The 23,074-nt window shown below is 37.5% G+C and overlaps 37 non-coding genes across 37 annotated transcripts; all 37 read right to left on the bottom strand.

The window, feature by feature from the left end:
* Positions 1 to 96: 96 nt before the first annotated feature.
* LOC140120194 (small nucleolar RNA U3) lies at positions 97 to 311 on the bottom strand. The gene has a single exon (XR_011853592.1). It is a non-coding gene; the product is annotated as a small nucleolar RNA U3 (small nucleolar RNA).
* A 406-nt stretch (positions 312 to 717) lies between these two features.
* LOC140120195 (small nucleolar RNA U3) lies at positions 718 to 932 on the bottom strand. Its single transcript, XR_011853593.1, has one exon. It is a non-coding gene; the product is annotated as a small nucleolar RNA U3 (small nucleolar RNA).
* Positions 933 to 1,338: 406 nt separating this feature from the next.
* On the bottom strand, positions 1,339 to 1,553 carry LOC140120255 (small nucleolar RNA U3). Its single transcript, XR_011853644.1, has one exon. It is a non-coding gene; the product is annotated as a small nucleolar RNA U3 (small nucleolar RNA).
* A 406-nt stretch (positions 1,554 to 1,959) lies between these two features.
* LOC140120196 (small nucleolar RNA U3) lies at positions 1,960 to 2,174 on the bottom strand. The gene has a single exon (XR_011853594.1). It is a non-coding gene; the product is annotated as a small nucleolar RNA U3 (small nucleolar RNA).
* Positions 2,175 to 2,580: 406 nt separating this feature from the next.
* On the bottom strand, positions 2,581 to 2,795 carry LOC140120298 (small nucleolar RNA U3). The gene has a single exon (XR_011853684.1). It is a non-coding gene; the product is annotated as a small nucleolar RNA U3 (small nucleolar RNA).
* Positions 2,796 to 3,201: 406 nt separating this feature from the next.
* Positions 3,202 to 3,416, bottom strand: LOC140120282 (small nucleolar RNA U3). Its single transcript, XR_011853669.1, has one exon. It is a non-coding gene; the product is annotated as a small nucleolar RNA U3 (small nucleolar RNA).
* A 406-nt stretch (positions 3,417 to 3,822) lies between these two features.
* LOC140120197 (small nucleolar RNA U3) lies at positions 3,823 to 4,037 on the bottom strand. The gene has a single exon (XR_011853595.1). It is a non-coding gene; the product is annotated as a small nucleolar RNA U3 (small nucleolar RNA).
* Positions 4,038 to 4,443: 406 nt separating this feature from the next.
* LOC140120198 (small nucleolar RNA U3) lies at positions 4,444 to 4,658 on the bottom strand. The gene has a single exon (XR_011853596.1). It is a non-coding gene; the product is annotated as a small nucleolar RNA U3 (small nucleolar RNA).
* Positions 4,659 to 5,064: 406 nt separating this feature from the next.
* LOC140120199 (small nucleolar RNA U3) lies at positions 5,065 to 5,279 on the bottom strand. Its single transcript, XR_011853597.1, has one exon. It is a non-coding gene; the product is annotated as a small nucleolar RNA U3 (small nucleolar RNA).
* Positions 5,280 to 5,685: 406 nt separating this feature from the next.
* LOC140120256 (small nucleolar RNA U3) lies at positions 5,686 to 5,900 on the bottom strand. Its single transcript, XR_011853645.1, has one exon. It is a non-coding gene; the product is annotated as a small nucleolar RNA U3 (small nucleolar RNA).
* Positions 5,901 to 6,306: 406 nt separating this feature from the next.
* Positions 6,307 to 6,521, bottom strand: LOC140120202 (small nucleolar RNA U3). The gene has a single exon (XR_011853598.1). It is a non-coding gene; the product is annotated as a small nucleolar RNA U3 (small nucleolar RNA).
* Positions 6,522 to 6,927: 406 nt separating this feature from the next.
* LOC140120299 (small nucleolar RNA U3) lies at positions 6,928 to 7,142 on the bottom strand. Its single transcript, XR_011853685.1, has one exon. It is a non-coding gene; the product is annotated as a small nucleolar RNA U3 (small nucleolar RNA).
* Positions 7,143 to 7,548: 406 nt separating this feature from the next.
* Positions 7,549 to 7,763, bottom strand: LOC140120023 (small nucleolar RNA U3). The gene has a single exon (XR_011853455.1). It is a non-coding gene; the product is annotated as a small nucleolar RNA U3 (small nucleolar RNA).
* A 406-nt stretch (positions 7,764 to 8,169) lies between these two features.
* On the bottom strand, positions 8,170 to 8,384 carry LOC140120203 (small nucleolar RNA U3). The gene has a single exon (XR_011853599.1). It is a non-coding gene; the product is annotated as a small nucleolar RNA U3 (small nucleolar RNA).
* A 406-nt stretch (positions 8,385 to 8,790) lies between these two features.
* LOC140120257 (small nucleolar RNA U3) lies at positions 8,791 to 9,005 on the bottom strand. The gene has a single exon (XR_011853646.1). It is a non-coding gene; the product is annotated as a small nucleolar RNA U3 (small nucleolar RNA).
* Positions 9,006 to 9,411: 406 nt separating this feature from the next.
* On the bottom strand, positions 9,412 to 9,626 carry LOC140120292 (small nucleolar RNA U3). Its single transcript, XR_011853678.1, has one exon. It is a non-coding gene; the product is annotated as a small nucleolar RNA U3 (small nucleolar RNA).
* Positions 9,627 to 10,032: 406 nt separating this feature from the next.
* On the bottom strand, positions 10,033 to 10,247 carry LOC140120005 (small nucleolar RNA U3). Its single transcript, XR_011853437.1, has one exon. It is a non-coding gene; the product is annotated as a small nucleolar RNA U3 (small nucleolar RNA).
* A 406-nt stretch (positions 10,248 to 10,653) lies between these two features.
* On the bottom strand, positions 10,654 to 10,868 carry LOC140120290 (small nucleolar RNA U3). The gene has a single exon (XR_011853676.1). It is a non-coding gene; the product is annotated as a small nucleolar RNA U3 (small nucleolar RNA).
* Positions 10,869 to 11,274: 406 nt separating this feature from the next.
* Positions 11,275 to 11,489, bottom strand: LOC140120053 (small nucleolar RNA U3). Its single transcript, XR_011853483.1, has one exon. It is a non-coding gene; the product is annotated as a small nucleolar RNA U3 (small nucleolar RNA).
* A 406-nt stretch (positions 11,490 to 11,895) lies between these two features.
* On the bottom strand, positions 11,896 to 12,110 carry LOC140120148 (small nucleolar RNA U3). The gene has a single exon (XR_011853552.1). It is a non-coding gene; the product is annotated as a small nucleolar RNA U3 (small nucleolar RNA).
* Positions 12,111 to 12,516: 406 nt separating this feature from the next.
* Positions 12,517 to 12,731, bottom strand: LOC140120019 (small nucleolar RNA U3). Its single transcript, XR_011853451.1, has one exon. It is a non-coding gene; the product is annotated as a small nucleolar RNA U3 (small nucleolar RNA).
* A 406-nt stretch (positions 12,732 to 13,137) lies between these two features.
* LOC140120144 (small nucleolar RNA U3) lies at positions 13,138 to 13,352 on the bottom strand. The gene has a single exon (XR_011853548.1). It is a non-coding gene; the product is annotated as a small nucleolar RNA U3 (small nucleolar RNA).
* A 406-nt stretch (positions 13,353 to 13,758) lies between these two features.
* Positions 13,759 to 13,973, bottom strand: LOC140120295 (small nucleolar RNA U3). Its single transcript, XR_011853681.1, has one exon. It is a non-coding gene; the product is annotated as a small nucleolar RNA U3 (small nucleolar RNA).
* Positions 13,974 to 14,379: 406 nt separating this feature from the next.
* Positions 14,380 to 14,594, bottom strand: LOC140120204 (small nucleolar RNA U3). Its single transcript, XR_011853600.1, has one exon. It is a non-coding gene; the product is annotated as a small nucleolar RNA U3 (small nucleolar RNA).
* Positions 14,595 to 15,000: 406 nt separating this feature from the next.
* Positions 15,001 to 15,215, bottom strand: LOC140120360 (small nucleolar RNA U3). The gene has a single exon (XR_011853745.1). It is a non-coding gene; the product is annotated as a small nucleolar RNA U3 (small nucleolar RNA).
* Positions 15,216 to 15,621: 406 nt separating this feature from the next.
* Positions 15,622 to 15,836, bottom strand: LOC140120029 (small nucleolar RNA U3). Its single transcript, XR_011853460.1, has one exon. It is a non-coding gene; the product is annotated as a small nucleolar RNA U3 (small nucleolar RNA).
* A 412-nt stretch (positions 15,837 to 16,248) lies between these two features.
* Positions 16,249 to 16,463, bottom strand: LOC140120375 (small nucleolar RNA U3). Its single transcript, XR_011853760.1, has one exon. It is a non-coding gene; the product is annotated as a small nucleolar RNA U3 (small nucleolar RNA).
* Positions 16,464 to 16,875: 412 nt separating this feature from the next.
* On the bottom strand, positions 16,876 to 17,090 carry LOC140120042 (small nucleolar RNA U3). Its single transcript, XR_011853472.1, has one exon. It is a non-coding gene; the product is annotated as a small nucleolar RNA U3 (small nucleolar RNA).
* Positions 17,091 to 17,496: 406 nt separating this feature from the next.
* LOC140120371 (small nucleolar RNA U3) lies at positions 17,497 to 17,711 on the bottom strand. Its single transcript, XR_011853756.1, has one exon. It is a non-coding gene; the product is annotated as a small nucleolar RNA U3 (small nucleolar RNA).
* A 412-nt stretch (positions 17,712 to 18,123) lies between these two features.
* On the bottom strand, positions 18,124 to 18,338 carry LOC140120205 (small nucleolar RNA U3). Its single transcript, XR_011853601.1, has one exon. It is a non-coding gene; the product is annotated as a small nucleolar RNA U3 (small nucleolar RNA).
* Positions 18,339 to 18,744: 406 nt separating this feature from the next.
* Positions 18,745 to 18,959, bottom strand: LOC140120163 (small nucleolar RNA U3). The gene has a single exon (XR_011853565.1). It is a non-coding gene; the product is annotated as a small nucleolar RNA U3 (small nucleolar RNA).
* Positions 18,960 to 19,365: 406 nt separating this feature from the next.
* Positions 19,366 to 19,580, bottom strand: LOC140120037 (small nucleolar RNA U3). Its single transcript, XR_011853467.1, has one exon. It is a non-coding gene; the product is annotated as a small nucleolar RNA U3 (small nucleolar RNA).
* A 406-nt stretch (positions 19,581 to 19,986) lies between these two features.
* On the bottom strand, positions 19,987 to 20,201 carry LOC140120164 (small nucleolar RNA U3). Its single transcript, XR_011853566.1, has one exon. It is a non-coding gene; the product is annotated as a small nucleolar RNA U3 (small nucleolar RNA).
* Positions 20,202 to 20,607: 406 nt separating this feature from the next.
* Positions 20,608 to 20,822, bottom strand: LOC140120274 (small nucleolar RNA U3). Its single transcript, XR_011853661.1, has one exon. It is a non-coding gene; the product is annotated as a small nucleolar RNA U3 (small nucleolar RNA).
* A 406-nt stretch (positions 20,823 to 21,228) lies between these two features.
* On the bottom strand, positions 21,229 to 21,443 carry LOC140120165 (small nucleolar RNA U3). Its single transcript, XR_011853567.1, has one exon. It is a non-coding gene; the product is annotated as a small nucleolar RNA U3 (small nucleolar RNA).
* A 406-nt stretch (positions 21,444 to 21,849) lies between these two features.
* LOC140120016 (small nucleolar RNA U3) lies at positions 21,850 to 22,064 on the bottom strand. Its single transcript, XR_011853448.1, has one exon. It is a non-coding gene; the product is annotated as a small nucleolar RNA U3 (small nucleolar RNA).
* Positions 22,065 to 22,476: 412 nt separating this feature from the next.
* Positions 22,477 to 22,691, bottom strand: LOC140120046 (small nucleolar RNA U3). Its single transcript, XR_011853476.1, has one exon. It is a non-coding gene; the product is annotated as a small nucleolar RNA U3 (small nucleolar RNA).
* Positions 22,692 to 23,074: the final 383 nt, after the last annotated feature.

Below are 23,074 nucleotides of genomic sequence, written 5' to 3' on the forward strand. Positions count from 1 at the left end.
TACTGTTAGACAGACCAAGAAAGCTTCTGGGTGCATAAAGTCTAAAGTACCAATAGCTATTTTTTTGTGCTTTAAACTGCTTTTCACATAGAAATGTCCACTCTGAATAAGCTTTCCTCCGCTGCTTCTTTTGGAAAAAGAAGAGCACAGTCATCAAAAGCAGGCAACCACTGCCTAAAACAGAGCTGCCAACTGCCTTCATGCTCAGAAGAAAGCCCAAAAACTCATCATCGTGGAAGGTGGGTTTGGACACTTTCAAGCACATTCATCTCTCAAACAACTGTAGAAATGATCCCTGAAAGTATAATCCTGAATGTTGAAATTTGCCGCTTTTGCCAACCGTTTCTTTCTCGGCTTTCAACTTATGGCTACCTCAGTCTCCAAGATTCCCAGTTTCGACATAAAACGTATGAATCGGGAGCCAATGGAAACATTATGTTTTGACATTTATTTTAATAGATTTCGTAGTCTATGAAACTGAGAATGGCTAAAACTAGTTTCTCGGAGGTATAGAAATGCCAATTTAATTGTTGATTTTCAGTTCTGATTTCAAACATGCTTCTGTTATGTACACTAAGAATGGATCAAAAGTTTTTACATGAAAAACACATTTTAGGTTGTTACTGTTAGACAGACCAAGAAAGCTTCTGGGTGCATAAAGTCTAAAGTACCAATAGCTATTTTTTTGTGCTTTAAACTGCTTTTCACATAGAAATGTCCACTCTGAATAAGCTTTCCTCCGCTGCTTCTTTTGGAAAAAGAAGAGCACAGTCATCAAAAGCAGGCAACCACTGCCTAAAACAGAGCTGCCAACTGCCTTCATGCTCAGAAGAAAGCCCAAAAACTCATCATCGTGGAAGGTGGGTTTGGACACTTTCAAGCACATTCATCTCTCAAACAACTGTAGAAATGATCCCTGAAAGTATAATCCTGAATGTTGAAATTTGCCGCTTTTGCCAACCGTTTCTTTCTCGGCTTTCAACTTATGGCTACCTCAGTCTCCAAGATTCCCAGTTTCGACATAAAACTTATGAATCGGGAGCCAATGGAAACATTATGTTTTGACATTTATTTTAATAGATTTCGTAGTCTATGTAACTGAGAATGGCTAAAACTAGTTTCTCGTAGGTATAGAAATGCCAATTTAATTGTTGATTTTCAGTTCTGATTTCAAACATGCTTCTGTTATGTACACTAAGAATGGATCAAAAGTTTTTACATGAAACACACATTTTAGGTTGTTACTGTTAGACAGACCAAGAAAGCTTCTGGGTGCATAAAGTCTAAAGTACCAATAACTATTTTTTTGTGCTTTAAACTGCTTTTCACATAGAAATGTCCACTCTGAATAAGCTTTCCTCTGCTGCTTCTTTTGGAAAAAGAAGAGCACAGTCATCAAAAGCAGGCAACCACTGCCTAAAACAGAGCTGCCAACTGCCTTCATGCTCAGAAGAAAGCCCAAAAACTCATCATCGTGGAAGGTGGGTTTGGACACTTTCAAGCACATTCATCTCTCAAACAACTGTAGAAATGATCCCTGAAAGTATAATCCTGAATGTTGAAATTTGCCGCTTTTGCCAACCGTTTCTTTCTCGGCTTTCAACTTATGGCTACCTCAGTCTCCAAGATTCACAGTTTCGACATAAAACGTATGAATCGGGAGCCAATGGAAACATTATGTTTTGACATTTATTTTAATAGATTTCGTAGTCTATGTAACTGAGAATGGCTAAAACTAGTTTCTCGGAGGTATAGAAATGCCAATTTAATTGTTGATTTTCAGTTCTGATTTCAAACATGCTTCTGTTATGTACACTAAGAATGGATCAAAAGTTTTTACATGAAAAACACATATTAGGTTGTTACTGTTAGACAGACCAAGAAAGCTTCTGGGTGCATAAAGTCTAAAGTACCAATAGCTATTTTTTTGTGCTTTAAACTGCTTTTCACATAGAAATGTCCACTCTGAATAAGCTTTCCTCCGCTGCTTCTTTTGGAAAAAGAAGAGCACAGTCATCAAAAGCAGGCAACCACTGCCTAAAACAGAGCTGCCAACTGCCTTCATGCTCAGAAGAAAGCCCAAAAACTCATCATCGTGGAAGGTGGGTTTGGACACTTTCAAGCACATTCATCTCTCAAACAACTGTAGAAATGATCCCTGAAAGTATAATCCTGAATGTTGAAATTTGCCGCTTTTGCCAACCGTTTCTTTCTCGGCTTTCAACTTATGGCTACCTCAGTCTCCAAGATTCCCAGTTTCGACATAAAACGTATGAATCGGGAGCCAATGGAAACATTATGTTTTGACATTTATTTTAATAGATTTCGTAGTCTATGAAACTGAGAATGGCTAAAACTAGTTTCTCGGAGGTATAGAAATGCCAATTTAATTGTTGATTTTCAGTTCTGATTTCAAACATGCTTCTGTTATGTACACTAAGAATGGATCAAAAGTTTTTACATGAAAAACACATTTTAGGTTGTTACTGTTAGACAGACCAAGAAAGCTTCTGGGTGCATAAAGTCTAAAGTACCAATAACTATTTTTTTGTGCTTTAAACTGCTTTTCACATAGAAATGTCCACTCTGAATAAGCTTTCCTCCGCTGCTTCTATTGGAAATAGAAGAGCACAGTCATCAAAAGCAGGCAACCACTGCCTAAAACAGAGCTGCCAACTGCCTTCATGCTCAGAAGAAAGCCCAAAAACTCATCATCGTGGAAGGTGGGTTTAGACACTTTCAAGCACATTCATCTCTCAAACAACTGTAGAAATGATCCCTGAAAGTATAATCCTGAATGTTGAAATTTGCCGCTTTTGCCAACCGTTTCTTTCTCGGCTTTCAACTTATGGCTACCTCAGTCTCCAAGATTCCCAGTTTCGACATAAAACGTATGAATCGGGAGCCAATGGAAACATTATGTTTTGACATTTATTTTAATAGATTTCGTAGTCTATGTAACTGAGAATGGCTAAAACTAGTTTCTCGGAGGTATAGAAATGCCAATTTAATTGTTGATTTTCAGTTCTGATTTCAAACATGCTTCTGTTATGTACACTAAGAATGGATCAAAAGTTTTTACATGAAAAACACATTTTAGGTTGTTACTGTTAGACAGACCAAGAAAGCTTCTGGGTGCATAAAGTCTAAAGTACCAATAGCTATTTTTTTGTGCTTTAAACTGCTTTTCACATAGAAATGTCCACTCTGAATAAGCTTTCCTCCGCTGCTTCTTTTGGAAAAAGAAGAGCACAGTCATCAAAAGCAGGCAACCACTGCCTAAAACAGAGCTGCCAACTGCCTTCATGCTCAGAAGAAAGCCCAAAAACTCATCATCGTGGAAGGTGGGTTTAGACACTTTCAAGCACATTCATCTCTCAAACAACTGTAGAAATGATCCCTGAAAGTATAATCCTGAATGTTGAAATTTGCCGCTTTTGCCAACCGTTTCTTTCTCGGCTTTCAACTTATGGCTACCTCAGTCTCCAAGATTCCCAGTTTCGACATAAAACGTATGAATCGGGAGCCAATGGAAACATTATGTTTTGACATTTATTTTAATAGATTTCGTAGTCTATGTAACTGAGAATGGCTAAAACTAGTTTCTCGGAGGTATAGAAATGCCAATTTAATTGTTGATTTTCAGTTCTGATTTCAAACATGCTTCTGTTATGTACACTAAGAATGGATCAAAAGTTTTTACATGAAAAACACATTTTAGGTTGTTACTGTTAGACAGACCAAGAAAGCTTCTGGGTGCATAAAGTCTAAAGTACCAATAGCTATTTTTTTGTGCTTTAAACTGCTTTTCACATAGAAATGTCCACTCTGAATAAGCTTTCCTCCGCTGCTTCTTTTGGAAAAAGAAGAGCACAGTCATCAAAAGCAGGCAACCACTGCCTAAAACAGAGCTGCCAACTGCCTTCATGCTCAGAAGAAAGCCCAAAAACTCATCATCGTGGAAGGTGGGTTTGGACACTTTCAAGCACATTCATCTCTCAAACAACTGTAGAAATGATCCCTGAAAGTATAATCCTGAATGTTGAAATTTGCCGCTTTTGCCAACCGTTTCTTTCTCGGCTTTCAACTTATGGCTACCTCAGTCTCCAAGATTCACAGTTTCGACATAAAACGTATGAATCGGGAGCCAATGGAAACATTATGTTTTGACATTTATTTTAATAGATTTCGTAGTCTATGTAACTGAGAATGGCTAAAACTAGTTTCTCGGAGGTATAGAAATGCCAATTTAATTGTTGATTTTCAGTTCTGATTTCAAACATGCTTCTGTTATGTACACTAAGAATGGATCAAAAGTTTTTACATGAAAAACACATTTTAGGTTGTTACTGTTAGACAGACCAAGAAAGCTTCTGGGTGCATAAAGTCTAAAGTACCAATAGCTATTTTTTTGTGCTTTAAACTGCTTTTCACATAGAAATGTCCACTCTGAATAAGCTTTCCTCCGCTGCTTCTTTTGGAAAAAGAAGAGCACAGTCATCAAAAGCAGGCAACCACTGCCTAAAACAGAGCTGCCAACTGCCTTCATGCTCAGAAGAAAGCCCAAAAACTCATCATCGTGGAAGGTGGGTTTGGACACTTTCAAGCACATTCATCTCTCAAACAACTGTAGAAATGATCCCTGAAAGTATAATCCTGAATGTTGAAATTTGCCGCTTTTGCCAACCGTTTCTTTCTCGGCTTTCAACTTATGGCTACCTCAGTCTCCAAGATTCCCAGTTTCGACATAAAACGTATGAATCGGGAGCCAATGGAAACATTATGTTTTGACATTTATTTTAATAGATTTCGTAGTCTATGAAACTGAGAATGGCTAAAACTAGTTTCTCGGAGGTATAGAAATGCCAATTTAATTGTTGATTTTCAGTTCTGATTTCAAACATGCTTCTGTTATGTACACTAAGAATGGATCAAAAGTTTTTACATGAAAAACACATTTTAGGTTGTTACTGTTAGACAGACCAAGAAAGCTTCTGGGTGCATAAAGTCTAAAGTACCAATAGCTATTTTTTTGTGCTTTAAACTGCTTTTCACATAGAAATGTCCACTCTGAATAAGCTTTCCTCCGCTGCTTCTTTTGGAAAAAGAAGAGCACAGTCATCAAAAGCAGGCAACCACTGCCTAAAACAGAGCTGCCAACTGCCTTCATGCTCAGAAGAAAGCCCAAAAACTCATCATCGTGGAAGGTGGGTTTGGACACTTTCAAGCACATTCATCTCTCAAACAACTGTAGAAATGATCCCTGAAAGTATAATCCTGAATGTTGAAATTTGCCGCTTTTGCCAACCGTTTCTTTCTCGGCTTTCAACTTATGGCTACCTCAGTCTCCAAGATTCCCAGTTTCGACATAAAACTTATGAATCGGGAGCCAATGGAAACATTATGTTTTGACATTTATTTTAATAGATTTCGTAGTCTATGTAACTGAGAATGGCTAAAACTAGTTTCTCGTAGGTATAGAAATGCCAATTTAATTGTTGATTTTCAGTTCTGATTTCAAACATGCTTCTGTTATGTACACTAAGAATGGATCAAAAGTTTTTACATGAAAAACACATTTTAGGTTGTTACTGTTAGACAGACCAAGAAAGCTTCTGGGTGCATAAAGTCTAAAGTACCAATAACTATTTTTTTGTGCTTTAAACTGCTTTTCACATAGAAATGTCCACTCTGAATAAGCTTTCCTCTGCTGCTTCTTTTGGAAAAAGAAGAGCACAGTCATCAAAAGCAGGCAACCACTGCCTAAAACAGAGCTGCCAACTGCCTTCATGCTCAGAAGAAAGCCCAAAAACTCATCATCGTGGAAGGTGGGTTTGGACACTTTCAAGCACATTCATCTCTCAAACAACTGTAGAAATGATCCCTGAAAGTATAATCCTGAATGTTGAAATTTGCCGCTTTTGCCAACCGTTTCTTTCTCGGCTTTCAACTTATGGCTACCTCAGTCTCCAAGATTCACAGTTTCGACATAAAACGTATGAATCGGGAGCCAATGGAAACATTATGTTTTGACATTTATTTTAATAGATTTCGTAGTCTATGTAACTGAGAATGGCTAAAACTAGTTTCTCGGAGGTATAGAAATGCCAATTTAATTGTTGATTTTCAGTTCTGATTTCAAACATGCTTCTGTTATGTACACTAAGAATGGATCAAAAGTTTTTACATGAAAAACACATTTTAGGTTGTTACTGTTAGACAGACCAAGAAAGCTTCTGGGTGCATAAAGTCTAAAGTACCAATAGCTATTTTTTTGTGCTTTAAACTGCTTTTCACATAGAAATGTCCACTCTGAATAAGCTTTCCTCCGCTGCTTCTTTTGGAAAAAGAAGAGCACAGTCATCAAAAGCAGGCAACCACTGCCTAAAACAGAGCTGCCAACTGCCTTCATGCTCAGAAGAAAGCCCAAAAACTCATCATCGTGGAAGGTGGGTTTGGACACTTTCAAGCACATTCATCTCTCAAACAACTGTAGAAATGATCCCTGAAAGTATAATCCTGAATGTTGAAATTTGCCGCTTTTGCCAACCGTTTCTTTCTCGGCTTTCAACTTATGGCTACCTCAGTCTCCAAGATTCCCAGTTTCGACATAAAACGTATGAATCGGGAGCCAATGGAAACATTATGTTTTGACATTTATTTTAATAGATTTCGTAGTCTATGAAACTGAGAATGGCTAAAACTAGTTTCTCGGAGGTATAGAAATGCCAATTTAATTGTTGATTTTCAGTTCTGATTTCAAACATGCTTCTGTTATGTACACTAAGAATGGATCAAAAGTTTTTACATGAAAAACACATTTTAGGTTGTTACTGTTAGACAGACCAAGAAAGCTTCTGGGTGCATAAAGTCTAAAGTACCAATAACTATTTTTTTGTGCTTTAAACTGCTTTTCACATAGAAATGTCCACTCTGAATAAGCTTTCCTCCGCTGCTTCTATTGGAAATAGAAGAGCACAGTCATCAAAAGCAGGCAACCACTGCCTAAAACAGAGCTGCCAACTGCCTTCATGCTCAGAAGAAAGCCCAAAAACTCATCATCGTGGAAGGTGGGTTTAGACACTTTCAAGCACATTCATCTCTCAAACAACTGTAGAAATGATCCCTGAAAGTATAATCCTGAATGTTGAAATTTGCCGCTTTTGCCAACCGTTTCTTTCTCGGCTTTCAACTTATGGCTACCTCAGTCTCCAAGATTCCCAGTTTCGACATAAAACGTATGAATCGGGAGCCAATGGAAACATTATGTTTTGACATTTATTTTAATAGATTTCGTAGTCTATGTAACTGAGAATGGCTAAAACTAGTTTCTCGGAGGTATAGAAATGCCAATTTAATTGTTGATTTTCAGTTCTGATTTCAAACATGCTTCTGTTATGTACACTAAGAATGGATCAAAAGTTTTTACATGAAAAACACATTTTAGGTTGTTACTGTTAGACAGACCAAGAAAGCTTCTGGGTGCATAAAGTCTAAAGTACCAATAGCTATTTTTTTGTGCTTTAAACTGCTTTTCACATAGAAATGTCCACTCTGAATAAGCTTTCCTCCGCTGCTTCTTTTGGAAAAAGAAGAGCAAAGTCATCAAAAGCAGGCAACCACTGCCTAAAACAGAGCTGCCAACTGCCTTCATGCTCAGAAGAAAGCCCAAAAACTCATCATCGTGGAAGGTGGGTTTGGACACTTTCAAGCACATTCATCTCTCAAACAACTGTAGAAATGATCCCTGAAAGTATAATCCTGAATGTTGAAATTTGCCGCTTTTGCCAACCGTTTCTTTCTCGGCTTTCAACTTATGGCTACCTCAGTCTCCAAGATTCCCAGTTTCGACATAAAACTTATGAATCGGGAGCCAATGGAAACATTATGTTTTGACATTTATTTTAATAGATTTCGTAGTCTATGAAACTGAGAATGGCTAAAACTAGTTTCTCGGAGGTATAGAAATGCCAATTTAATTGTTGATTTTCAGTTCTGATTTCAAACATGCTTCTGTTATGTACACTAAGAATGGATCAAAAGTTTTTACATGAAAAACACATTTTAGGTTGTTACTGTTAGACAGACCAAGAAAGCTTCTGGGTGCATAAAGTCTAAAGTACCAATAGCTATTTTTTTGTGCTTTAAACTGCTTTTCACATAGAAATGTCCACTCTGAATAAGCTTTCCTCCGCTGCTTCTTTTGGAAAAAGAAGAGCACAGTCATCAAAAGCAGGCAACCACTGCCTAAAACAGAGCTGCCAACTGCCTTCATGCTCAGAAGAAAGCCCAAAAACTCATCATCGTGGAAGGTGGGTTTGGACACTTTCAAGCACATTCATCTCTCAAACAACTGTAGAAATGATCCCTGAAAGTATAATCCTGAATGTTGAAATTTGCCGCTTTTGCCAACCGTTTCTTTCTCGGCTTTCAACTTATGGCTACCTCAGTCTCCAAGATTCCCAGTTTCGACATAAAACTTATGAATCGGGAGCCAATGGAAACATTATGTTTTGACATTTATTTTAATAGATTTCGTAGTCTATGTAACTGAGAATGGCTAAAACTAGTTTCTCGTAGGTATAGAAATGCCAATTTAATTGTTGATTTTCAGTTCTGATTTCAAACATGCTTCTGTTATGTACACTAAGAATGGATCAAAAGTTTTTACATGAAAAACACATTTTAGGTTGTTACTGTTAGACAGACCAAGAAAGCTTCTGGGTGCATAAAGTCTAAAGTACCAATAACTATTTTTTTGTGCTTTAAACTGCTTTTCACATAGAAATGTCCACTCTGAATAAGCTTTCCTCTGCTGCTTCTTTTGGAAAAAGAAGAGCACAGTCATCAAAAGCAGGCAACCACTGCCTAAAACAGAGCTGCCAACTGCCTTCATGCTCAGAAGAAAGCCCAAAAACTCATCATCGTGGAAGGTGGGTTTGGACACTTTCAAGCACATTCATCTCTCAAACAACTGTAGAAATGATCCCTGAAAGTATAATCCTGAATGTTGAAATTTGCCGCTTTTGCCAACCGTTTCTTTCTCGGCTTTCAACTTATGGCTACCTCAGTCTCCAAGATTCACAGTTTCGACATGAAACGTATGAATCGGGAGCCAATGGAAACATTATGTTTTGACATTTATTTTAATAGATTTAGTAGTCTATGAAACTGAGAATGGCTAAAACTAGTTTCTCGGAGGTATAGAAATGCCAATTTAATTGTTGATTTTCAGTTCTGATTTCAAACATGCTTCTGTTATGTACACTAAGAATGGATCAAAAGTTTTTAAATGAAAAACACATTTTAGGTTGTTACTGTTAGACAGACCAAGAAAGCTTCTGGGTGCATAAAGTCTAAAGTACCAATAGCTATTTTTTTGTGCTTTAAACTGCTTTTCACATAGAAATGTCCACTCTGAATAAGCTTTCCTCCGCTGCTTCTTTTGGAAAAAGAAGAGCACAATCATCAAAAGCAGGCAACCGCTCCCTAAAACAGAGCTGCCAACTGCCTTCATGCTCAGAAGAAAGCCCAAAAACTCATCATCGTGGAAGGTGGGTTTGGACACTTTCAAGCACATTCATCTCTCAAACAACTGTAGAAATGATCCCTGAAAGTATAATCCTGAATGTTGAAATTTGCCGCTTTTGCCAACCGTTTCTTTCTCGGCTTTCAACTTATGGCTACCTCAGTCTCCAAGATTCCCAGTTTCGACATAAAACTTATGAATCGGGAGCCAATGGAAACATTATGTTTTGACATTTATTTTAATAGATTTCGTAGTCTATGTAACTGAGAATGGCTAAAACTAGTTTCTCGGAGGTATAGAAATGCCAATTTAATTGTTGATTTTCAGTTCTGATTTCAAACATGCTTCTGTTATGTACACTAAGAATGGATCAAAAGTTTTTACATGAAAAACACATTTTAGGTTGTTACTGTTAAACAGACCAAGAAAGCTTCTGGGTGCATAAAGTCTAAAGTACCAATAGCTACTTTTTTGTGCTTTAAACTGCTTTTCACATAGAAATGTCCACTCTGAATAAGCTTTCCACCGCTGCTTCTTTTGGAAAAAGAAGCGCACAGTCATCAAAAGCAGGCAACCACTGCCTAAAACAAAGCTGCCAACTGCCTTCATGCTCAGAAGAAAGCCCAAAAACTCATCATCGTGGAAGGTGGGTTTGGACACTTTCAAGCACATTCATCTCTCAAACAACTGTAGAAATGATCCTTGAAAGTATAATCCTGAATGTTGAAATTTGCCGCTTTTGCCAACCGTTTCTTTCTCGGCCTTAAACTTATGGCTACCTCAGTCTCCAAGATTCCCAGTTTCGACATAAAACGTATGAATCGGGAGCCAATGGAAACATTATGTTTTGACATTTATTTTAATAGATTTCGTAGTCTATGTAACTGAGAATGGCTAAAACTAGTTCCTCGGAGGTATAGAAATGCCAATTTAATTGTTGATTTTCAGTTCTGATTTCAAACATGCTTCTGTTATGTACACTAAGAATGGATCAAAAGTTTTTACATGAAAAACACATTTTAGGTTGTTACTGTTAGACAGACCAAGAAAGCTTCTGGGTGCATAAATTCTAAAGTACCAATAGCTATTTTTTTGTGTTTTAAACTGCTTTTCACATAGATATGTCCACTCTGAATAAGCTTTCCTCCGCTGCTTCTTTTGAAAAAAGAAGAGCACAGTCATCAAAAGCAGGCAACCACTGCCTAAAACAGAGCTGCCAACTGGCTTCATGCTCAGACGAAAGCCCAAAAACTCATCATCGTGGAAGGTGGGTTTGGACACTTTCAAGCACATTCATCTCTCAAACAACTGTAGAAATGATCCCTGAAAGTATAATCCTGAATGTTGAAATTTGCCGCTTTTGCCAACCGTTTCTTTCTCGGCTTTCAACTTATGGCTACCTCAGTCTCCAAGATTCCCAGTTTCGACATAAAACGTATGAATCGGGAGCCAATGGAAACATTATGTTTTGACATTTATTTTAATAGATTTCGTAGTCTATGTAACTGAGAATGGCTAAAACTAGTTTCTCGGAGGTATAGAAATGCCAATTTAATTGTTGATTTTCAGTTCTGATTTCAAACATGCTTCTGTTATGTACACTAAGAATGGATCAAAAGTTTTTACATGAAAAACACATTTTAGGTTGTTACTGTTAGACAGACCAAGAAAGCTTCTGGGTGCATAAAGTCTAAAGTACCAATAACTATTTTTTTGTGCTTTAAACTGCTTTTCACATAGAAATGTCCACTCTGAATAAGCTTTCCTCCGCTGCTTCTTTTGGAAATAGAAGAGCACAGTCATCAAAAGCAAGCAACCACTGCCTAAAACAGAGCTTCCAACTGCCTTCATGCTCAGAAGAAAGCCCAAAAACTCATCATCGTGGAAGGTGGGTTTGGACACTTTCAAGCACATTCATCTCTCAAACAACTGTAGAAATGATCCCTGAAAATATAATCCTGAATGTTGAAATTTGCCGCTTTTGCCAACCGTTTCTTTCTCGGCTTTCAACTTATGGCTACCTCAGTCTCCAAGATTCCCAGTTTCGACATAAAACGTATGAATCGGGAGCCAATGGAAACATTATGTTTTGACATTTATTTTAATAGATTTCGTAGTCTATGTAACTGAGAATGGCTAAAACTAGTTTCTCGGAGGTATAGAAATGCCAATTTAATTGTTGATTTTCAGTTCTGATTTCAAACATGCTTCTGTTATGTACACTAAGAATGGATCAAAAGTTTTTACATGAAAAACACATTTTAGGTTGTAACTGTTAGACAGACCAAGAAAGCTTCTGGGTGCATAAAGTCTAAAGTACCAATAGCTATTTTTTTGTGCTTTAAACTGCTTTTCACATAGAAATGTCCACTCTGAATAAGCTTTCCTCCGCTGCTTCTTTTGGAAAAAGAAGAGCACAATCATCAAAAGCAGGCAACCACTGCCTAAAACAGAGCTGCCAACTGCCTTCATGCTCAGAAGAAAGCCCAAAAACTCATCATCGTGGAAGGTGGGTTTGGACACTTTCAAGCACATTCATCTCTCAAACAACTGTAGAAATGATCCCTGAAAGTATAATCCTGAATGTTGAAATTTGCCGCTTTTGCCAACCGTTTCTTTCTCGGCTTTCAACTTATGGCTACCTCAGTCTCCAAGATTCCCAGTTTCGACATAAAACGTATGAATCGGGAGCCAATGGAAACATTATGTTTTGACATTTATTTTAATAGATTTCGTAGTCTATGTAACTGAGAATGGCTAAAACTAGTTTCTCGGAGGTATAGAAATGCCAATTTAATTGTTGATTTTCAGTTCTGATTTCAAACATGCTTCTGTTATGTACACTAAGAATGGATCAAAAGTTTTTACATGAAAAACACATTTTAGGTTGTTACTGTTAGACAGACCAAGAAAGCTTCTGGGTGCATAAAGTCTAAAGTACCAATAACTATTTTTTTGTGCTTTAAACTGCTTTTCACATAGAAATGTCCACTCTGAATAAGCTTTCCTCCGCTGCTTCTTTTGGAAATAGAAGAGCACAGTCATCAAAAGCAAGCAACCACTGCCTAAAACAGAGCTTCCAACTGCCTTCATGCTCAGAAGAAAGCCCAAAAACTCATCATCGTGGAAGGTGGGTTTGGACACTTTCAAGCACATTCATCTCTCAAACAACTGTAGAAATGATCCCTGAAAGTATAATCCTGAATGTTGAAATTTGCCGCTTTTGCCAACCGTTTCTTTCTCGGCTTTCAACTTATGGCTACCTCAGTCTCCAAGATTCCCAGTTTCGACATAAAACGTATGAATCGGGAGCCAATGGAAACATTATGTTTTGACATTTATTTTAATAGATTTCGTAGTCTATGTAACTGAGAATGGCTAAAACTAATTTCTCGGAGGTATAGAAATGCCAATTTAATTGTTGATTTTCAGTTCTGATTTCAAACATGCTTCTGTTATGTACACTAAGAATGGATCAAAAGTTTTTAAATGAAAAACACATTTTAGGTTGTTACTGTTAGACAGACCAAGAAAGCTTCTGGGTGCATAAAGTCTAAAGTACCAATAGCTATTTTTTTGTGCTTTAAACTGCTTTTCACATAGAAATGTCCACTCTGAATAAGCTTTCCTCCGCTGCTTCTTTTGGAAAAAGAAGAGCACAATCATCAAAAGCAGGCAACCACTGCCTAAAACAGAGCTGCCAACTGCCTTCATGCTCAGAAGAAAGCCCAAAAACTCATCATCGTGGAAGGTGGGTTTGGACACTTTCAAGCACATTCTTCTCTCAAACAACTGTAGAAATGATCCCTGAAAGTATAATCCTGAATGTTGAAATTTGCCGCTTTTGCCAACCGTTTCTTTCTCGGCTTTCAACTTATGGCTACCTCAGTCTCCAAGATTCACAGTTTCGACATAAAACGTATGAATCGGGAGCCAATGGAAACATTATGTTTTGACATTTATTTTAATAGATTTCGTAGTCTATGTAACTGAGAATGGCTAAAACTAGTTTCTCGGAGGTATAGAAATGCCAATTTAATTGTTGATTTTCAGTTCTGATTTCAAACATGCTTCTGTTATGTACACTAAGAATGGATCAAAAGTTTTTACATGAAAAACACATTTTAGGTTGTTACTGTTAGACAGACCAAGAAAGCTTCTGGATGCATAAAGTCTAAAGTACCAATAACTATTTTTTTGTGCTTTAAACTGCTTTTCACATAGAAATGTCCACTCTGAATAAGCTTTCCTCTGCTGCTTCTTTTGGATAAAGAAGAGCACAGTCATCAAAAGCAGGCAACCACTGCCTAAAACAGAGCTGCCAACTGCCTTCATGCTCAGAAGAAAGCCCAAAAACTCATCATCGTGGAAGGTGGGTTTGGACACTTTCAAGCACATTCATCTCTCAAACAACTGTAGAAATGATCCCTGAAAGTATAATCCTGAATGTTGAAATTTGCCGCTTTTGCCAACCGTTTCTTTCTCGGCTTTCAACTTATGGCTACCTCAGTCTCCAAGATTCCCAGTTTCGACATAAAACGTATGAATCGGGAGCCAATGGAAACATTATGTTTTGACATTTATTTTAATAGATTTCGTAGTCTATGTAACTGAGAATGGCTAAAACTAGTTTCTCGGAGGTATAGAAATGCCAATTTAATTGTTGATTTTCAGTTCTGATTTCAAACATGCTTCTGTTATGTACACTAAGAATGGATCAAAAGTTTTTACATGAAAAACACATTTTAGGTTGTAACTGTTAGACAGACCAAGAAAGCTTCTGGGTGCATAAAGTCTAAAGTACCAATAGCTACTTTTTTGTGCTTTAAACTGCTTTTCACATAGAAATGTCCACTCTGAATAAGCTTTCCTCCGCTGCTTCTTTTGGAAAAAGAAGAGCACAGTCATCAAAAGCAGGCAACCACTGCCTAAAACAGAGCTGCCAACTGCCTTCATGCTCAGAAGAAAGCCCAAAAACTCATCATCGTGGAAGGTGGGTTTGGACACTTTCAAGCACATTCATCTCTCAAACAACTGTAGAAATGATCCCTGAAAGTATAATCCTGAATGTTGAAATTTGCCGCTTTTGCCAACCGTTTCTTTCTCGGCTTTCAACTTATGGCTACCTCAGTCTCCAAGATTCCTAGTTTCGACATAAAACGTATGAATCGGGAGCCAATGGAAACATTATGTTTTGACATTTATTTTAATAGATTTCGTAGTCTATGTAACTGAGAATGGCTAAAACTAGTTTCTCGGAGGTATAGAAATGCCAATTTAATTGTTGATTTTCAGTTCTGATTTCAAACATGCTTCTGTTATGTACACTAAGAATGGATCAAAAGTTTTTACATGAAAAACACATTTTAGGTTGTAACTGTTAGACAGACCAAGAAAGCTTCTGGATGCATAAAGTCTAAAGTACCAATAGCTACTTTTTTGTGCTTTAAACTGCTTTTCACATAGAAATGTCCACTCTGAATAAGCTTTCCTCCGCTGCTTCTTTTGGAAAAAGAAGAGCACAGTCATCAAAAGCAGGCAACCACTGCCTAAAACAGAGCTGCCAACTGCCTTCATGCTCAGACGAAAGCCCAAAAACTCATCATCGTGGAAGGTGGGTTTGGACACTTTCAAGCACATTCAGCTCTCAAACAACTGTAGAAATGATCCCTGAAAGTATAATCCTGAATGTTGAAATTTGCCGCTTTTGCCAACCGTTTCTTTCTCGGCTTTCAACTTATGGCTACCTCAGTCTCCAAGATTCCTAGTTTCGACATAAAACGTATGAATCGGGAGCCAATGGAAACATTATGTTTTGACATTTATTTTAATAGATTTCGTAGTCTATGTAACTGAGAATGGCTAAAACTAGTTTCTCAGAGGTATAGAAATGCCAATTTAATTGTTGATTTTCAGTTCTGATTTCAAACATGCTTCTGTTATGTACACTAAGAATGGATCAAAAGTTTTTACATGAAAAACACATTTTAGGTTGTAACTGTTAGACAGACCAAGAAAGCTTCTGGATGCATAAAGTCTAAAGTACCAATAGCTACTTTTTTGTGCTTTAAACTGCTTTTCACATAGAAATGTCCACTCTGAATAAGCACTCCTCCGCTGCTTCTTTTGGAAAAAGAAGAGCACAGTCATCAAAAGCAGGCAACCACTGCCTAAAACAGAGCTGCCAACTGCCTTCATGCTCAGAAGAAAGCCCAAAAACTCATCATTGTGGAAGGTGGGTTTGGACACTTTCAAACACATTCATCTCTCAAACAACTGTAGAAATGATCCCTGAAAGTATAATCCTGAATGTTGAAATTTGCCGCTTTTGCCAACCGTTTCTTTCTCGGCTTTCAACTTATGGCTACCTCAGTCTCCAAGATTCCCAGTTTCAGTTTCGACATAAAACGTATGAATCGGGAGCCAATGGAAACATTATGTTTTGACATTTATTTTAATAGATTTCGTAGTCTATGTAACTGAGAATGGCTAAAACTAGTTTCTCGTAGGTATAGAAATGCCAATTTAATTGTTGATTTTCAGTTCTGATTTCAAACATGCTTCTGTTATGTACACTAAGAATGGATCAAAAGTTTTTACATGAAAAACACATTTTAGGTTGTTACTGTTGGACAGACCAAGAAAGCTTCTGGGTGCATAAAGTCTAAAGTACCAATAGCTACTTTTTTGTGCTTTAAACTGCTTTTCACATAGAAATGTCCACTCTGAATAAGCTTTCCTCCGCTGCTTCTTTTGGAAAAAGAAGAGCACAGTCATCAAAAGCAGGCAACCACTGCCTAAAACAGAGCTGCCAACTGCCTTCAAGCTCAGAAGAAAGCCCAAAAACTCATCATCGTGGAAGGTGGGTTTGGACACTTTCAAGCACATTCATCCCTCAAACAACTGTAGAAATGATCCCTGAAAGTATAATCCTGAATGTTGAAAATTGCCGCTTTTGCCAACCGTTTCTTTCTCGGCTTTCAACTTATGGCTACCTCAGTCTCCAAAATTCCCAGTTTCAGTTTCGACATAAAACGTATGAATCGGGAGCCAATGGAAACATTATGTTTTGACATTTATTTTAATAGATTTCGTAGTCTATGTAACTGAGAATGGCTAAAACTAGTTTCTCGGAGGTATAGAAATGCCAATTTAATTGTTGATTTTCAGTTCTGATTTCAAACATGCTTCTGTTATGTACACTAAGAATGGATCAAAAGTTTTTACATGAAAAACACATTTTAGGTTGTTACTGTTAGACAGACCAAGAAAGCTTCTGGGTGCATAAAGTCTAAAGTACCAATAGCTACTTTTTTAAGCTTTAATCTGCTTTTCACATAGAAATGTCCACTCTGAATAAGCATTCCTCCGCTGCTTCTTTTGGAAAAAGAAGAGCACAGTCATCAAAAGCAGGCAACCAGTGCCTAAAACAGAGCTGCCAACTGCCTTCATGCTCTGAAGAAAGCCCAAAAACTCATCATCGTGGAAGGTGGGTTTGGACACTTTCAAGCACATTCATCTCTCAAACAACTGTAGAAATGATCCCTGAAAGTATAATCCTGAATGTTGAAATTTGCCGCTTTTACCAACCGTTTCTTTCTCGGCTTTCAACTTATGGCTACCTCAGTCTCCAAGATTCCCAGTTTCGACATAAAACGTATGAATCGGGAGCCAATGGAAACATTATGTTTTGACATTTATTTTAATAGATTTCGTAGTCTATGTAACTGAGAATGGCTAAAACTAGTTTCTCGGAGGTATAGAAATGCCAATTTAATTGTTGATTTTCAGTTCTGATTTCAAACATGCTTCTGTTATGTACACTAAGAATGGATCAAAAGTTTTTACATGAAAAACACATTTTAGGTTGTTACTGTTAGACAGACCAAGAAAGCTTCTGGGTGCATAAAGTCTAAAGTACCAATAACTATTTTCTTGTGCTTTAAACTGCTTTTCACATAGAAATGTCCACTCTGAATAAGCTTTCCTCCGCTGCTTCTTTTGGAAAAAGAAGAGCACAGTCATCAAAAGCAGGCAACCACTGCCTAAAACAGAGCTGCCAACTGCCTTCATGCTCAGACGAAAGCCCAAAGACTCATCATCGTGGAAGGTGGGTTTGGACACTTTCAAGCACATTCATCTCTCAAACAACTGTAGAAATGATCCCTGAAAGTATAATCCTGAATGTTGAAATTTGCCGCTTTTGCCAACCGTTTCTTTCTCGGCTTTCAACTTATGGCTACCTCAGTCTCCAAGATTCCCAGTTTAAGTTTCGACATAAAACTTATGAATCGGGAGCCAATGGAAACATTATGTTTTGACATTTATTTTAATAGATTTCGTAGTCTATGTAACTGAAAATGGCTAAAACTAGTTTCTCGTAGGTATAGAAATGCCAATTTAATTGTTGATTTTCAGTTCTGATTTCAAACATGCTTCTGTTATGTACACTAAGAATGGATCAAAAGTTTTTACATGAAAAACACATTTTAGGTTGTTACTGTTAGACAGACCAAGAAAGCTTCTGGGTGCATAAAGTCTAAAGTACCAATAGCTATTTTTTTGTGCTTTAAACTGCTTTTCACATAGAAATGTCCACTCTGAATAAGCTTTCCTCCGCTGCTTCTTTTGGAAAAAGAAGAGCACAGTCATCAAAAGCAGGCAACCACTGCCTAAAACAGAGCTGCCAACTGCCTTCATGCTCAGAAGAAAGCCCAAAAACTCATCATCGTGGAAGGTGGGTTTGGACACTTTCAAGCACATTCATCTCTCAAACAACTGTAGAAATGATCCCTGAAAGTATAATCCTGAATGTTGAAATTTGCCGCTTTTGCCAACCGTTTCTTTCTCGGCTTTCAACTTATGGCTACCTCAGTCTCCAAGATTCCCAGTTTCGACATAAAACGTATGAATCGGGAGCCAATGGAAACATTTTGTTTTGACATTTATTTTAATAGATTTCGTAGTCTATGTAACTGAGAATGGCTAAAACTAGTTTCTCGGAGGTATAGAAATGCCAATTTAATTGTTGATTTTCAGTTCTGATTTCAAACATGCTTCTGCTATGTACACTAAGAATGGATCAAAAGTTTTTACATGAAAAACACATTTTAGGTTGTTACTGTTAGACAGACCAAGAAAGCTTCTGGGTGCATAAAGTCTAAAGTACCAATAGCTACTTTTTTGTGCTTTAAACTGCTTTTCACATAGAAATGTCCACTCTGAATAAGCTTTCCTCCACTGCTTCTTTTGGAAAAAGAAGAGCACAGTCATCAAAAGCAGGCAACCACTGCCTAAAACAGAGCTGCCAACTGCCTTCATGCTCAGAAGAAAGCCCAAAAACTCATCATCGTGGAAGGTGGGTTTGGACACTTTCAAGCACATTCATCTCTCAAACAACTGTAGAAATGATCCCTGAAAGTATAATCCTGAATGTTGAAATTTGCCGCTTTTGCCAACCGTTTCTTTCTCGGCTTTCAACTTATGGCTACCTCAGTCTCCAAGATTCCCAGTTTCGACATAAAACGTATGAATCGGGAGCCAATGGAAACATTATGTTTTGACATTTATTTTAATAGATTTCGTAGTCTATGTAACTGAGAATGGCTAAAACTAGTTTCTCGGAGGTATAGAAATGCCAATTTAATTGTTGATTTTCAGTTCTGATTTCAAACATGCTTCTGTTATGTACACTAAGAATGGATCAAAAGTTTTTACATGAAAAACACATTTTAGGTTGTTACTGTTAGACAGACCAAGAAAGCTTCTGGGTGCATAAAGTCTAAAGTACCAATAGCTACTTTTTTGTGCTTTAAACTGCTTTTCACATAGAAATGTCCACTCTGAATAAGCATTCCTCCGCTGCTTCTTTTGGAAAAAGAAGAGCACAGTCATCAAAAGCAGGCAACCACTGCCTAAAACAGAGCTGCCAACTGCCTTCATGCTCAGACGAAAGCCCAAAAACTTATCATCGTGGAAGGTGGGTTTGGACACTTTCAAGCACATTCATCTCTCAAACAACTGTAGAAATGATCCCTGAAAGTATAATCCTGAATGTTGAAATTTGCCGCTTTTGCCAACCGTTTCTTTCTCGGCTTTCAACTTATGGCTACCTCAGTCTCCAAGATTCCCAGTTTCGACATAAAACGTATGAATCGGGAGCCAATGGAAACATTTTGTTTTGACATTTATTTTAATAGATTTCGTAGTCTATGTAACTGAGAATGGCTAAAACTCGTTTCTCGGAGGTATAGAAATGCCAATTTAATTGTTGATTTTCAGTTCTGATTTCAAACATGCTTCTGTTATGTACACTAAGAATGGATCAAAAGTTTTTACATGAAAAACACATTTTAGGTTGTTACTGTTAGACAGACCAAGAAAGCTTCTGGGTGCATAAAGTCTAAAGTACCAATAGCTACTTTTTTGTGCTTTAAACTGCTTTTCACATAGAAATGTCCACTCTGAATAAGCTTTCCTCCACTGCTTCTTTTGGAAAAAGAAGAGCACAGTCATCAAAAGCAGGCAACCACTGCCTAAAACAGAGCTGCCAACTGCCTTCATGCTCAGAAGAAAGCCCAAAAACTCATCATCGTGGAAGGTGGGTTTGGACACTTTCAAGCACATTCATCTCTCAAACAACTGTAGAAATGATCCCTGAAAGTATAATCCTGAATGTTGAAATTTGCCGCTTTTGCCAACCGTTTCTTTCTCGGCTTTCAACTTATGGCTACCTCAGTCTCCAAGATTCCCAGTTTCGACATAAAACGTATGAATCGGGAGCCAATGGAAACATTATGTTTTGACATTTATTTTAATAGATTTCGTAGTCTATGTAACTGAGAATGGCTAAAACTAGTTTCTCTGAGGTATAGAAATGCCAATTTAATTGTTGATTTTCAGTTCTGATTTCAAACATGCTTCTGTTATGTACACTAAGAATGGATCAAAAGTTTTTACATGAAAAACACATTTTAGGTTGTTACTGTTAGACAGACCAAGAAAGCTTCTGGGTGCATAAAGTCTAAAGTACCAATAGCTACTTTTTTGTGCTTTAAACTGCTTTTCACATAGAAATGTCCACTCTGAATAAGCTTTCCTCCGCTGCTTCTTTTGGAAAAAGAAGAGCACAGTCATCAAAAGCAGGCAACCACTGCCTAAAACAGAACTGCCAACTGCCTTCATGCTCAGAAGAAAGCCCAAAAACTCATCATCGTGGAAGGTGGGTTTGGACACTTTCAAGCACATTCATCTCTCAAACAACTGTAGAAATGATCCCTGAAAGTATAATCCTGAATGTTGAAATTTGCCGCTTTTGCCAACCGTTTCTTTCTCGGCTTTCAACTTATGGCTACCTCAGTCTCCAAGATTCCCAGTTTCGACATAAAACGTATGAATCGGGAGCCAATGGAAACATTTTGTTTTGACATTTATTTTAATAGATTTCGTAGTCTATGTAACTGAGAATGGCTAAAACTCGTTTCTCGGAGGTATAGAAATGCCAATTTAATTGTTGATTTTCAGTTCTGATTTCAAACATGCTTCTGTTATGTACACTAAGAATGGATCAAAAGTTTTTACATGAAAAACACATTTTAGGTTGTTACTGTTAGACAGACCAAGAAAGCTTCTGGGTGCATAAAGTCTAAAGTACCAATAGCTACTTTTTTGTGCTTTAAACTGCTTTTCACATAGAAATGTCCACTCTGAATAAGCTTTCCTCCACTGCTTCTTTTGGAAAAAGAAGAGCACAGTCATCAAAAGCAGGCAACCACTGCCTAAAACAGAGCTGCCAACTGCCTTCATGCTCAGAAGAAAGCCCAAAAACTCATCATCGTGGAAGGTGGGTTTGGACACTTTCAAGCACATTCATCTCTCAAACAACTGTAGAAATGATCCCTGAAAGTATAATCCTGAATGTTGAAATTTGCCGCTTTTGCCAACCGTTTCTTTCTCGGCTTTCAACTTATGGCTACCTCAGTCTCCAAGATTCCCAGTTTCGACATAAAACGTATGAATCGGGAGCCAATGGAAACATTATGTTTTGACATTTATTTTAATAGATTTCGTAGTCTATGAAACTGAGAATGGCTAAAACTCGTTTCTCGGAGGTATAGAAATGCCAATTTAATTGTTGATTTTCAGTTCTGATTTCAAACATGCTTCTGTTATGTACACTAAGAATGGATCAAAAGTTTTTACATGAAAAACACATTTTAGGTTGTTACTGTTAGACAGACCAAGAAAGCTTCTGGGTGCATAAAGTCTAAAGTACCAATAGCTATTTTTTTGTGCTTTAAACTGCTTTTCACATAGAAATGTCCACTCTGAATAAGCTTTCCTCCGCTGCTTCTTTTGGAAAAAGAAGAGCACAGTCATCAAAAGCAGGCAACCACTGCCTAAAACAGAGCTGCCAACTGCCTTCATGCTCAGACGAAAGCCCAAAAACTTATCATCGTGGAAGGTGGGTTTGGACACTTTCAAGCACATTCATCTCTCAAACAACTGTAGAAATGATCCCTGAAAGTATAATCCTGAATGTTGAAATTTGCCGCTTTTGCCAACCGTTTCTTTCTCGGCTTTCTACTTATGGCTACCTCAGTCTCCAAGATTCCCAGTTTCAGTTTCGACATAAAACTTATGAATCGGGAGCCAATGGAAACATTATGTTTTGACATTTATTTTAATAGATTTCGTAGTCTATGTAACTGAGAATGGCTAAAACTAGTTTCTCGGAGGTATAGAAATGCCAATTTAATTGTTGATTTTCAGTTCTGATTTTAAACATGCTTCTGTTATGTACACTAAGAATGGATCAAAAGTTTTTACATGAAAAACACATTTTAGGTTGTTACTGTTAGACAGACCAAGAAAGCTTCTGGGTGCATAAAGTCTAAAGTACCAATAGCTACTTTTTTGTGCTTTAAACTGCTTTTCACATAGAAATGTCCACTCTGAATAAGCATTCCTCCGCTGCTTCTTTTGGAAAAAGAAGAGCACAGTCATCAAAAGCAGGCAACCACTGCCTAAAACAGAGCTGCCAACTGCCTTCATGCTCAGACGAAAACCCAAAAACTTATCATCGTGGAAGGTGGGTTTGGACACTTTCAAGCACATTCATCTCTCAAACAACTGTAGAAATGATCCCTGAAAGTATAATCCTGAATGTTGAAATTTGCCGCTTTTGCCAACCGTTTCTTTCTCGGCTTTCAACTTATGGCTACCTCAGTCTCCAAGATTCCCAGTTTCGACATAAAACGTATGAATCGGGAGCCAATGGAAACATTATGTTTTGACATTTATTTTAATAGATTTCGTAGTCTATGTAACTGAGAATGGCTAAAACTAGTTTCTTGGAGGTATAGAAATGCCAATTTAATTGTTGATTTTCAGTTCTGATTTCAAACATGCTTCTGTTATGTACACTAAGAATGGATCAAAAGTTTTTACATGGAAAACACATTTTAGGTTGTTACTGTTAGACAGACCAAGAAAGCTTCTGGGTGCATAAAGTCTAAAGTACCAATAGCTACTTTTTTGTGCTTT

The sequence above is a fragment of the Engystomops pustulosus genome, chromosome 2 (assembly GCF_040894005.1).
Source record: "Engystomops pustulosus chromosome 2, aEngPut4.maternal, whole genome shotgun sequence".
NCBI classification, from domain to species: domain Eukaryota; kingdom Metazoa; phylum Chordata; class Amphibia; order Anura; family Leptodactylidae; genus Engystomops; species Engystomops pustulosus.